This window comes from Marmota marmota, unplaced genomic scaffold (assembly GCF_001458135.2).
Source record: "Marmota marmota marmota unplaced genomic scaffold, marMar, whole genome shotgun sequence".
NCBI classification, from domain to species: domain Eukaryota; kingdom Metazoa; phylum Chordata; class Mammalia; order Rodentia; family Sciuridae; genus Marmota; species Marmota marmota.
In genome coordinates, this window is record NW_026000327.1 from 987,876 (window position 1) to 1,001,715 (window position 13,840).

The 13,840-nt window shown below is 49.0% G+C and overlaps 1 protein-coding gene across 3 annotated transcripts in view; it reads right to left on the reverse strand.

Annotated features, from left to right (window-relative positions):
- The window catches only part of Tbl1x (transducin beta like 1 X-linked), a 180,059-nt gene that overhangs the window by 122,510 nt on the left and 43,709 nt on the right, over positions 1 to 13,840 (reverse strand). For 2 of the 3 annotated variants that reach the window (XM_015505237.2, XM_048797385.1), the window contains exon 1: positions 5,094 to 5,361. The exons of the other annotated variant lie outside the window; for it this stretch is intronic. The gene's annotated coding sequence lies outside the window, so the exon portion shown is untranslated. Of the gene's footprint in view, positions 1 to 5,093; positions 5,362 to 13,840 lie in introns of those variants that run through there. 3 annotated transcript variants of the gene reach the window in all.

Here is a 13,840-nt window from a genome sequence, read left to right on the forward strand (position 1 = left end):
CACCACCACCACCGAGTTGGCCACAGCCCTTCCCCAGTGACCGGCCGTACGTTAGGTTGCATCACAAGGGGGAATTCGGGTTTCAGGTGGAATTCAGGCTGCTAATCAGCGGATATGAAAACACAAATCACCCTGGATTGCCGGAGTGAGCCAATGTCACCTACAGAGTCCCTTCAACATGGACGGGAGAGTGTAGGGGGAGCAGCGCTGGCTTAAATCTTGCTCCAAGTTGCCTGTGGCACACATACCACATCAAGGTCATCCACTCTGGGTCCTCTTGCTCCCTCCAACCTGAAAACCTCCCCTTCACTCCTAAAGCCACACCCCAGCCTACACCTTCAAAATCAAAGAGTCTCGTGGGCAGGGCTTTGGAAGCACTACAGAGGAGGGCCCCTCAGTGAGCTCACGGGGGGCCTCTGAGAAAAAGTAACAGGCGTCAGGACGAGTCCTCCTTCAAACAGCTCCCACACAACACTGTCACCCGACCCAGCAGTTCCACTCCAAGGAACACACACCCAGAGAAATGACAGCGTGCAAAGCCATCGCAGCTTTCCTCATGATAGCAAGAAAGGAGTCCACGGTCACCGGCTGAGTAGCGGCTGAGCCACTTTCACAGCAAGGGACTAGGGCCCAACAAGCACAGCCAAGCTGAGCAGAGGCGGAGCCACCAACAGGGATTAACCTCAAACCCCGATGCTCGAAGCTCAGTGTAAGGGGCCAGACACAAGAAAACGCATCGCGGGGGCCCCCACGTGACATCTTCCAAATACACAAGATCCAGGAGACACAAAATGAGTTAGTGGCTGCCAGGAGACCAGGGGAGGGAGGGCCTGCAGGACCATCCCTGGGGTGACAAGAATGTCCAAAAAATCACAGTACGTCAATGCCTAGCCAAGTCCATAAATGGACTAAAAGTCACTGAACCGTGCATCTATAAAAGGAGAACTCTAAGATGTAAATTAGAGCTCAATAAGGTTGTTTAAAAAAAAAAAGTTGTGAGCTCTTTGAGGCCGAGATGATAGGTGCACAAATGTTCAACAGAACAGAGACCACGTTTTATTGTTCAGTCAAAGCACCGGGGATTACTTCCAAATTCCCGAAAAGCAAAAGCTCTTCATCCGCTGCAGAATGTAAGGGGCTTTTAAATATGTGCATTTCCTCTACTGTCAAAAGCACAAAAGCGTAATTTAAGTTGGTAAGAACCACACAGAATGGCTTTCTAATTCAAATGACACCAACAATAAATTTTATTGAATCAAGTCATATTTGTACCTAACGTGGTTTTCAGCTGATGAAAAGTGAAATGCATAAAACGTGTTTTATTGGAGTCACAACAGGATCCCGAAGATGAAACCACTAGAATATCTGCTTATAAGCAGCTAAGAATTCTAAATACCCCAAGACCCAGTTTCCCAAGTGCATTTCAAATTCAATTTAAGTGGATTAAGAAATTCAATTTTCTGTCAACACATGACAAAACATGAGGAACAATGGTCAAACATTTAACATACATACACATGTATACACACGACCTTAAACTACCCAGCTGTACCACTTTGTCCACATCACCAGGACCAGCACTGCTAAAAAGATGCATGTAAACACACACCTTAATTTCAACTAATTTCTATGAATAGATTATGATGGCTCAGTCCAAAATAGAATAAACTTGGAATTTGGTAGGCCTATTCTTCAGAAGATGATCAAATATGGTTGCTTATGCCTGCAGCATTAAACACACGGATGGAATCAGATCCATGAGAATGACCACACAGGGTGATAAATCTCAGAGCGAGGCTGCCATTCCCTGTGGCAAGAAAGGAAGCTGGAGAAGCAGCCGGCAAAGTCCAAGGCTCTGACCTTCTGCTCGTTGCCAGCTGCACCCCCTCCTCCCACAGCACTGATGGTGATTAACATCCGGCCTGGGCTCACACTGTATCAGTCTCCTACGGCGGCTGTAACAAGGACCTCCTCAAGTTTAGGTGCCTCACATCCATCATCCTACAGTCCTTATATTCTGGGCTTTCGGGAGCTTAGGAAAGTTCGCACCACGAACCCTTCTCTTAAACTTCATATCCAAGGCAAAATGTGCAGACAAGTCCTCTCTGCAAACACTTGGGGGACACTAATGTCCCCAAAACAACGTTCCCTGCGCCAATGCACTGCCTACCTCACGTGTGCAGAACAGGTGTCTATGCTGACGTGTGTACACATGGGCACGTGCCCTACATATTATTTTAAATATGAAGCTCCATAAGGTGAGACTCTAGTAGAGTCTGGACCTGGAATGTTCCCCAAAGGCCTATGTGCTGAGGGCTTGGTTCCCAGGGAGCTGCACTTGGAACTGCTGAGAGGTGGGGCCTAGCGGGAGGAAGCTAGATCACAGGGGTGGGGGCCGAGCCCTTGAAGTGGGGTTGGGGCCAGGCCCCTCGTCTGCCTGCCTGCAGGATGCCATGAGGGCGAGAGCTCCCTGTGCCACGGTGCCCACCCCGAGGCCCTGCCTTGCCGGAGGCCCCAAAGCAGAAGCAGCCTCCGAGAGGACAAATAAACCTCTTCTCTTCAAGGGGATCATCTCGGGTATTTTTGTCCAAGTGATGGAGAGTTGATTGACACTTGCCCCAGGACATCCTCTGACCTAGAATTTCTGGTGCCAGTCATAACCCGAGGCTAAGTCATCCTTCGTGGCAAAGGTTGTTCTGTGCACTGAAGGGTGTCCAGCAGCAGCCTGGACCTTTGTCTACTAGACACAGCCATCACCTGCATTCTGACATGCGAAATATCTCCAAACACTGCCCACTGCCCGAGGCAGCTGAAAGTGAGCAGTGCGAGGCCAGTTTCAGTTTATTTCAGTCATGTCCACCCTGGCACTGGAATGGTCCACCTCCCCAGATTGTGATGAATCCCATTTTTAAGTATCTTCCTTGGAAGATACTTAAAAATGCAAGTCTAGCCAGGCATGGTGGCACACGCCTGAATCCCAACAGGTTGGGAGGCTGGGGCAGGAGGATTCCAAATTCAAAGCCAGCCTCAGCAAAAGCAAGGCCCTAAGCAACTCAGTGAGGCCCCGTCTCTAAATACAAAGTAGGGCTGGGGACATGGCTCAGTGACTGTCCCTGAATTAAATCCCCAGTACCCCCAAAAAACAAAAATGCAACGGTCTCCCATCACACCTGTGTGTTTCTACATTGTACTGAAATGACCAAGATGTAACCCCGTACACCAAGGGAGATTTGCAGACGTCATTTTTTCATGCAAAAAGAAAAAACTCTTTTACCAAGAGGATCTCAAGAGTCTAGCCGATGTGGAAATCGCTTTCTGTCACTAGCTTTTCAACCCAAGGCAGCAATCAGGGAGGGAACAGGGAGACGGACCTGCCCGTCTTTTCCTTGGACAGCTGAGATTCTTTGTAGGTTCCATAAATATTTCTTTTGAATGGCCGATTGTTTTCTTTTAGCTTGTGGACAGAGAATCAAACAGACTGCTGAAAACAGGGTCCGCATCAAAGCTCTCGTTTTATCCTACTAACTACGACTCCAAGAGGGATTCTCACCCTTTGGTGGACTCTCCCCAACCCCCACCCAACCTGGATGGTGGCTCAGAGCCGGGCTGCAGAATCACACGAGGCTATTTCTGGGATGCCACGCGCAAAGCAACTTCTGAAAACGGCTCAGTTCAGAAGTACAGGGGCTCTCAGAAATCAAACGGGTGTTCCCGGTGGGCACAAAGCATACCCTCACCTGTGGCCCTGGTGTCTCAGACGCCCTTTGATCTGGGGCCACCCTCCCTGGCACCCCACCACCTCCGGTCTTCCTCTCTGGTTCAAGGGTGACTATTATGAAAGGAGGTCCTGCAGGCTGCCTTTAGGACCTGCACAGAGGGGAACGGGTACTCAACACCGCTCCTTTTCCCCATGTCTGAAAGCGAATGAACCGCTCCTGTTACTAAGTCCAGATGTGAACTGTTCAAGCCATGTGGGATCCCCATCCCTTGACCCCACTGCATGTCGAGCGGAGGCACCAAAAACATCCCATACAGCAAGAACAAGGTCGACACCCTTGTGCAAAGAGGACAGAGAAGAACTTCCCCAGATTTCTACTGACAGCATTCAAAACACTCCAAGTTGAATTGCCCACCATTTTCGTCTGTCATGACAGTCTTCCCCCGTTATTAAAAAGTATCAAAAGTATTCTTCCCTTGAAGTCCACCTAAAAGCAGGTAGGGGACCCAGTTTGGCCCGGCAGCTCTGACTGCAGATCCCTGTGCGGAGGGGGGGTGCACAGGCGGAAGGACCCACCCCCAGAAGACATCAATGGATTAATCCACTGATGGTGAACGGATTATTGGGAGGTAATCGGAGGAAGCAGGCAGGTCACTGGGGTGCACCCTTTTCCCAAGTGACCTGCCTGCCACACCCCCCTTTTCATACCCTTCCGCCATGTTATTCTGCCTCACCTTGGCCCTAGAGCTAGGGGGCCACCCAACTGTGAACTGAACCTCTGAAATCAGCCCAAGTAAATCTTTCCTCCTCCAAGTTGTTTTTCTCAGGTAGTTTAGGCAGTCACAAAAGCCTACTTCATAAGATGACCTTTTTGCTGGTACACATGTTTAGAATTGCCAACAGACCTCTGAGGGAGCTTTAAAAAACAGTTAAACAATGCAAAAAGAACACAGAAAAGCAAAAAAAGGAATGAAGAGGAAGTGAAGAGATGAATGCAAGTGGGGTAGGAGGAGGGATAAAGACAGATAGGCCACCTCACGACACCTGTTACTACTGTGTGGGGACTTCGGGATTACAGAAACTGTTTTTTAGATATACTCCAAACTGCACCTAATTCAGGAAAGAAAACACGTATATCTTAAAATCCTGTATGAAAACAATTTGATCTATATGTCTATCAGATCGATAGCACAGACCTCAGAAATAAAAACGAAAGCGAGTACCTCTGGACATCAACTGTACACCCTCACTAATGCAGTCATTTCCAAGACAAGTTATTTTGCGTGTATTATGGGAGAGAACAATGTGTCACTACACTGTTGCTCTAAGAAGTTCCTACTGCTGAAGAGATGCTGGATGGAAAAGAGGAAGGTACCTGAAGACCTTTGGAGCTACTGGACATGAAGTCACACCACTAAACAACTCCGTCTCCCAGGTCTCTCCTCCGCATGATCCTGGAGGCAATGCCACCTCAACATCAATGAGCACACCCAGATTCCAGTTTCTGGCTTCTAAACATCACCCTCTGGGGCTCTTCAGACAGAGTGGATCCCAGGTGAGGCGCAGGGAATTCACACTGGACACCTGGAACGTCCTCCTGTCCCAGAGAGGAAACACATGCTTAAAGGAACTTGGACGAACATGAGGAAAGAATTCAGGACCCAACCTGAAAGGGCTGGATAAATTTAACACAATGAATTCATGTAAAGGAAAAGGCGTGGGGGTGCACACCTGTAATCCCAGCTACTCAGGAGGCTGAAGCAGGAGGATCCCAAGTTTGAGGCCAGCCTTAGCAACTTTCAGAGGCCCTAAGCAATGTAGTGAGACCCTGTCTTAAAAAAAAAAATTCAATAAAAGGGTTGGGGATATAGCTCATTGGTAAAGTGCCACTAGGTTCAACCCCCAGTATCCTCATCCCTGCCCGCACCTCCCCCGGCAAAAAAAAAAAAATTGACAGTGATAGATTGCAACATTTTGTTTTAAAAAATGGCTTTTCCAAAAAAGGAAAACCAAGTTCTTTTAAAAATTACCCACTAATAAATGCAAAATGGGTAGAAAAATTAGAAACATCACTGTGTGACCAAAGCTCTTGTGCATCAGGAGTCGGCTGGCTGGTTAAGCACTTCTGGAGTCATGGGCCACCTGGTCTCTGTTAAAATACCCCAACTGCCACCGAGGCGTGATGGCGGCCCTGGACTAGCCCTCAGTGGACGGACAGACGTGGCGAGATTCAGCATGAGGTGGCAAGATAATTGGCGGATGCCAAAGCCACGGAATGCAAAGAGCGGAACAAGATGTTCACATAGCTCAAAGCACCCTTCCACGGAGCAGCCCTCATCACGGACAACAGGACTTCCCAGAGGACGCCATCCCATAGACCCGCCCGCCTTCATCGAGAGATCAATAGAAACTCCTGAGCGACCCAAGAGGAATCCACGTGTGGTCCACCTCAGGACGGATGCAAAAATCAGCACACCAGGGTCGAGAGCTAGAGGACTTCTCTAGAGCCTAGGAGACCAAGACGACCTCAAACACGGCTCATGATCTAAGATTAGAACCCGGATCCAACTAGGGACAATCTACATTTGGCTGCTGGTTCAACTCCATGACAAATGAGCGAGCAACTGAATCGGCTCGATTGATCTTCCTGCGAGGTACACATGGAGGGTTACCCACACACCAGGGGCATGCAAGACCACACGGCAAGGGTTGCTTTCCTTCAGCCCTCCCTCAGTCTGCTGTCAATCAACCACATGGGCTCAGATGTCCCCCCCAGTATGCAAATCAGCAAGAGAAAACTCAAGAGGAAGAGGACAGAAAAACACCTCTTTTGAGTTCGACGTTACCCACCACTCTTGAAAGTGGGACACACAGGGCTTAAATAAGGTCTTGGTGGCCGACTCCTGGCGAGCCAATGTCCCATTCCTTCCTCTCATAACAGACACTCACGTGCACATCCAGAGTCAAAGTCAAGCCCAGGGATGCCATGAAGGTGACTAGCTGGCATGTTCAGCCAGAGTCTCAAGACAATTGGGATTCATCTCATGTCATTGCTGACTGCACCCCTTGCAACTCTGGGGAAGGCCATAGGCTCACTCCGAGATGCACTCACCCACTGGCCAAGAGGGATAACACCTGTCCTGCTGGTGTCGAGACAGGGACGCTCACAGAGCGGGAGGAAGGCATTTGCAAACATTTGGTCTGACAGTGGCTCCCGCCAGGAGGCTCCTTCCCTTCTGCAGTGGCGGGGACTGAACATCAGGGCTTCCACCATGCTGGAGTAGGGACTGTCAGTAAGCAGCAGCTTCCAAGGACTCCCCCTCATGAAATCCTCGAGACTCAGGGCCCTTCTAAGCAACAACTATTTGTTAAGGAAAAACCCCGTCACAATTCCAGCACAGTCTAACACAAGCCTCAACCGGCCAATATTTATCAGGTTTCCACCACCCAGGGCAATCTCCAACAGCATCCCAGTTCTTCCAACAGATTCCCTTTCCTTTTCTGCCTTAACCAAGAGCTGAGGACAGACAGAATGCACCCTGGTACAGACCTCTAGCATCTAAGCAAAGCATCCAGAAGCTCTTGATGACAGCAAGTGTACAAGTCAAACTGGACACAGCCATCAGTTATAACCTATCTCCTGCAACCCCAAGTCGCATGCTCTAACAGAAGAGGTTCCTTCTGGGTGTGTAGGCTGTATCTACACGGTCCCAAGTCTCCCCTCCTACAGTCGTGCTCTTGGAGGCTGCACTGCTACAGAAATGACGTCTAGGAGCACTTTGAAGACAAATGACCCCACATCAGGCCAGGAGGGGGACGTGCCAGACAGCATACGGTGACACAACTGCACAAGGGTGGGAAGAGAAACCCGGGCGGAGATGGTGAGCACCAGACATCAGTCCAAGGAAAATGCTCGTTTGGAATTCTGATCAAGTGACCTACCAACTTTCATCCTTAACCAAATAAAACCGCCATTTCCCAAAATCTAACAGGATGAACATTCACACACAGTGACCAGGAACAAGTCGGGACCACCAGTGTAACACCAATGACCAAACCAGGCTGGTGGGGACCTTAAACTACCAGTTCATGCACTTAAACATCAGGATTTTCAATAAACATCAATAGAGACTAAGTTACTCAGGCTGGCCTCAAACTCGCAATCCTCCTGTCTCGGCCTCCCGAGTAGCTGGGACCCCAGGGGTGCACCATTGCCGCCGGCTCAGGTTTTTAGTTTTTTCAGAAAAAGGAAAGAAAGATAGGGATGTATCAGACAATGAATCCAATAGTATCATTTTCCCAGCCCGTGATGCTTGTGATAGCTCTCAACTTCTTAAAGAAGTTATGATTCAAGGTGAGGCTGGAGATATAGCTCAGTTGGTAGAGCACCTCCCAGGTGCCTTCAGAAACGCACACCACACTGACAGTTCAGGTGATACCTCTGTGAAAACATACAAATCAGTATCAGTAGCACTTAACTCTGCAACCTGCAATGAAGAGGGACAATGAGGTTTTTCCTTGTCACTACAATCTGTAATGGAGTTTAAATAAAAATGAGCATGTTCAACCTAACAGGAAGACCCAACCCTGAGAATCAACTCACCCAAGAGAAATGCTTCACCTCCATCTGAATCTGCTCCCGTGTCTTTTACGGCTTTCTCCTTGGACAACTAGCCACGTTCTGGTCCACACACTCCATCCACCCAGCAAGGCAGCCGCCGCGTCCCTTCACTGGGGGCACAGAACTGAAGGGACCCAAGCAAGTCTTGGCAGCAGGAGCCCAAGGTCCTCACTTTCCCACCTAAGCCTCTCAACATGTATCGAATTACAAACCCCCGCCAGCACATTTTGTGATCATTTGTTTCTGCAGTATTGAATTAGTAGAGTTAATTATAATTAGATTCCAAACAGCATTTGTACTTTTGTTTTGGTGGGTTATGTTTCTGTCTTGTTTGATTCTCAGACTCCTCCTTTCCCCTGGTGACCGAAATTCTCCCTTTAGTTGTTTATTACTTAACACGCCTTGGACAAAAAGTACATTCTGCTTTTAATTTTCCAATTAGAAACGAGACAGAGTTAGAAACAGAGAAATTAACGCTGCGTTCTTACTTGATTACATGGACAGAAAATGCATTTCACACCCTTTAAAAGACAATAAGAGGGGGATTCATAAACAATGCAGGATGTTGGAACAACTCACACTAAGATTCCCTGCTAAATCAGAGGGTTTTCCAAAGAACACCCAAAGCATTAGTGAGTACATAAGTATCTTATTTAAAAATATGGGAAAATATCCTGACTAAACCACTGAATTTAGACGTGTCTGTGATAAAAGACTTAAGCCTTTTGTCAAGTGTGAACATAAAACATTTTGCTATCCCCAAATTGGCACACATTTGAAGGGAAGATCAACTACCGCCTGGGGTGTGCGTCTCTTCCTGCTGCTCCAGCCTTCTGCAAAGAAGCCTGAAGTTTTCCGTTTAACTTGCCCTTGTAAAATGGCCAACTTTACAAACAGGAAAGAAAGCACGGGGGAGAGGGGCAGTCCATCTCCAACCAAGGAGCCCCAGTGAGAGGCAGGCCCTTCTAGGACAGTTTCTCCTGGGCTCACCTGCAGCCACCTTGGTCTTTCCAGGACAAAACGCAAAGTCCAACACAGTCGAAGGCATGGGAAAGCCCAGGCTGCCTGTCTGGCTCTGACTGTAACAACCCGGGCTCCCACACACCGCCTTCCATGCAGCTAGCATACAGTTTCTGTGAACTCGCACACCACCGCTGCCGCTTTGTCTTGGTAGCCCACCCAATATATTAGACCTTTAGGACATGAATCCTGGCTGGCAAACAGTAAGTGCTCAATAAGTGTTACCAATGGGAATGAGGTACTGAAGATTAGTTACTGTTACCTCCAGCGAGGGGGAGGAAAGTTCCCCTGACCTCATCTTAAACTATCTTCCTTATTGTGACAAACTCTTCCTACACTGTAACTAACTACCACCTGTTGTGTACACAGGTCATTCTGTGTACGTTCTGGGTATCATCTAGATATTCTGCTTCATCTGCCACTAAGGATGTCTTCTAAGGCCCTCTCCAGAGCCAAATGTCCCCTGGCACATTTCTGAGCCCTCTGGGTCATTCTGCCTCCAAGCCTCAGCCTATGATCTACGAGGATAGTGTGCAATTGATGAGGCATGACTTTCCTGGGATTGGACAGGAGAGTTGGGTGGGAAGATTCAATAATCTGGTCTTTCCCCTGTTCAACTGAAGGTGATCCGAGCCAACTTTTAGAAAACAAGTAGAACTTAGCAAGAGGAGAAAAGGTGAGTAGGGACCATCACAGAGTACCCCAAACTTATAACGGACACTAATCTTTCCAAGTTAGTATGCCAAGCACCAAGATCTCCAATACGCCATCTCTCGAGAGCCCACTGAACAACTATACCAAGTGGACACGGTCGACTCCATTCCGATTCCAAAACCAAGGCAGAAAGAGGGGAGCCTACCCAGCTGCCACCCCTATTCCAGGTGGAGGCGCAATCCACCCCGACCCTCGTCACTCCCAGACCAATGCAACGCCTGGCCTGCCCATGACCTTCGTGGAACCACGACATTGACATGAAGGTCACAAGAAAGTCTCTACACAGAACCAAGCAGATAACGTACCCAGCTGTCCCTTGTCACCCCAGTGCATAATCTACCACATTCCTCATCTCGGCCACCAGAAGATTCGCACAGGAGGCAGAAATCCAAATTGTCATTCCCTTCTGTCCCCCTAGCTCTCCACCTCCACCTGCCACTTCTCAGCCCTCTCTTTGCCGAGTACCATGATCTCGGCAGCTTTGCCGGCGGGGATGACCAGTCCTCCATCTGTTCCTTATCCCCTGCCCAGGGCTGGGGCAGCCGGCCAGCTTCTCCCCGGAAGGTGCCATGCCCTTTGCCACACGTCACGGCACCTCTCCCCGGCTGCCTTCACCCACCAAAGGCCAAACACACAGCCTCTGGAGCACGTCAGACGGACATGCTGGGGCTCTGGACACGTGACACCCCGCAAACAATGAAAAATAAGAACGTCACCCAGGAAACTGAGATGGCTGGCGCTTCCTGTACCCTCCAGGAGATGGCTTTCCAGGGAGGAAGCACAAGGGGCCAGGCGGCTCGCAAAGAGGCCACCAGAGACGAGGTAGCTCAAGTACCTTCCCTCCAGCCTTCAGCAAAAGGCGGCCGGCTGGTTGGGCAGCCTTGACGTCCAAGGACCATCACAGGCATGTGACAAGCACTGGGGCATAAAGGAGTCCCTATAACCAAGTCCACCTTTGGTAAAGTGACATCCAGAGTCAGCACTGGGAGGGTCTGTGTAAGCACAGGCCAGTGACCCAAGGCAAAATGTGACCAGTGGTTCCTGAAGTTAGCAACAAACCAGGCTGAAATCATTAAAGGGGGAAAAAAAAAAAAAAAAAAGAGGGCTGGGGTCATGGCTCAGCGGTAGAGCGCTCGTCTAGCACATGCGAGGCCCTGGGTTCAATCCTCAGCACCACATAAAAATAATAAAGGCATTGTGTGTCCAACTACACCTAAAAAAAAAAAAAATGTTAAAGGTGGGAGAGGGGAAAACCTGAGCCTCTGGGCGGGGTGGAGGTGGGGGGGCCAAAGCAGATGCAATCTCATTTCCAGGCCCCATAATGGCCATTTAAAACTTCCCAACTGAACCTCTAAGCAGAGGTGAGAGTTCACGCACTGCTAGAGGCCGCAACCGCCATGGGACGCAGTGGCCAAAATCCTGGTCTCAGAAGCGCCCACCCACTCCAAAAGGCCCTACTTGGATCAACTGGCTCCAGAAGCCTTCGCCTCCGAAATCCTTCTTCGGAACCCCACCTCTACCTCGAGAGGTCTCCGTCAGACCACCGTGGTTCACACCCATGCCCCTGCTCGGGCCCACCGAGCTCAAGACTGCTTGCCGTCCTAGCAGCCATGGACCAGCTCAGCAGGCTGGTACTCCGAGCTGCACAGACTCTGTGAACTAACTTGCACTCGTCATGAGGGATCGGCCCCCCACATCCACAGCAGCAGCATTCGCTCCTGACAGCCAAGAGGTGTCCATAAAGTCGGGTCCCCGGGGGAAGTTGGATAGGTGAACGAAACGTGCTCTCTACCAACACACAGTACAAATGTTGTCAGATTCCACTTGGATGAGATCTCCAGAAGAGTCTAGATCACAGAGACAGGAAGGACAATGGTAGAGGTCAGGGGCTGGGGACTGGAACATAGAGTTAATGCTTCATGGAGCCCTTTGATAGGGATGGCCGAGAGGGATGGTGGCAGTGGATACTGGGTTATGAATGTACTTTACACCAAACAATACTGTTAGAAATGTTAGGTGGGGACTAGAGGGTGGCTTGGTGGTGGAGCCAAGCCTAACATGTACCAAGCCCCAGGCAAGGGAGGAGGAAACTGAAGATGGCAAATTCAATGGTACCCGTATTTGGCCACAAGGTAACAAAAACAACAGCCTACCTGTAATAGCTGATTCTCCCATATGCCCAAACAAGAATACCAAGGCACTGTCACCCCTAACATGCAGACTACTTAAGATTGCAGATGTCTCGAAGGTAAGGACCAAGACCCCTTAGCCTCCCCACAGCATCCCCTGAACGCCCCCACCCACCCTGTGCTTTGCTCAAAATAAGCACTCAGGACAGCGGAACAAGGGCACCACGTTGCCAGTGACTGCCGATGATCAGAGACTGCCCTTCAGTAACTGCTTCAAGACTGAAAAAGAAAGATCAGTGACGTAGAGCCTCAAAACCCTTCTAAGAACAGTCAAAATAGGAGGAACCCTTTGGTCAAAAGACTTTATACCTGCATGTCTTGTCCTGCCACCAGAAGAGAAATTAAAGCCTCCGCCTTGATCCAGAAGAGGAAAACGTCATCCCAGTTTGTGAAAATTCAGTTAGCAGTCTTTGACCTCCGTCATTTCCCTCCAGCAGGCCTGGTCCCTTTCTGGTGAGGGTTAGACACAGGCATGACGATGGCCTGCGGCAGCCCATTTCAAGGGTTTCCTGTGTCTCAGTCTTATTAGAAATAGCTCCGCTTCGATTTTATGGCGAAGGAGGCTGAACGCTCCCTGGCAATTATCACCTGTGCACAGAACTCATTTCACACCGATATTGCGTGATAAAAGTGCTCAATTCCCATGCGTGGCCAAACAAGAATTCTCCAATACACTTAAATTTGCTGGTTTATGTGATAGTCCTATAATGATTACTGAAATACAGTAGTTCTTAAGGTACTTAAAACAACGGATTTGTACTTGCATTACCACAGAATAGAAGACCACCTGTTGCTACTGGCTTCAAGAGGTCACAGTATATTAAAAAAATCAGTAAGTATGTCATCTTGGGAGGATCCACCTGCTAAAGCTAGTGAGAGTCAGTTTGGGCTGAGCAATTTCAAACCATTCTATTATAAAGAGTGAATCCTTAGGAAATGGCCAGGGGAATACATCACATGCCCTTAACTCATCCACCCCACACCCCCTAGTTTCACCAAGCTTCATGAAAACTCTTGTTCATTTCTTAAATATGACATGTACCATGGCACTTGGATCCAGATAAGCCCATACATTCCACGAAAAGATAAATTCCCTCTGCCTTCTTTCCACAGCCATCCAGGAGGAGAGGCAGCAGAGGTACTAAGCTTTAAACACCAGGATGTTTATATGCAAACAAGTCCAGTACAAAGCACGCCCCCCCCCCCTTTAAGAATTCTGACAAGCAATCAAAGCTAGGGTCTGTCCTTTGGGCATAATTAAAGAGTGCACGAGTATTTTCACAAAACCAGAAATAGTTCCCGGGTAGAGCGGATCATCACGTCTTTGTGTGGTCTCCCACACCCGGGTGTGTGTTTATTCACGCAGAAGGCCATAATTATCAGGTGTGCAGGGTTAGAGCAGGAGGTGGAATCAAGACTTCTTTCCAGTTAGAATTTCTGCAGGCAAAGATGCCAGTTACACACACCCCCTTCACCTCCACTTCCTTCCCTCTGGAAGCAGAGCTAGCTACATCTGTGCAGGATGGCTTCCTTTCCCAAGGCAGGAGTGGAAGGTTCTTTTCCATCTCCTGAAACAGC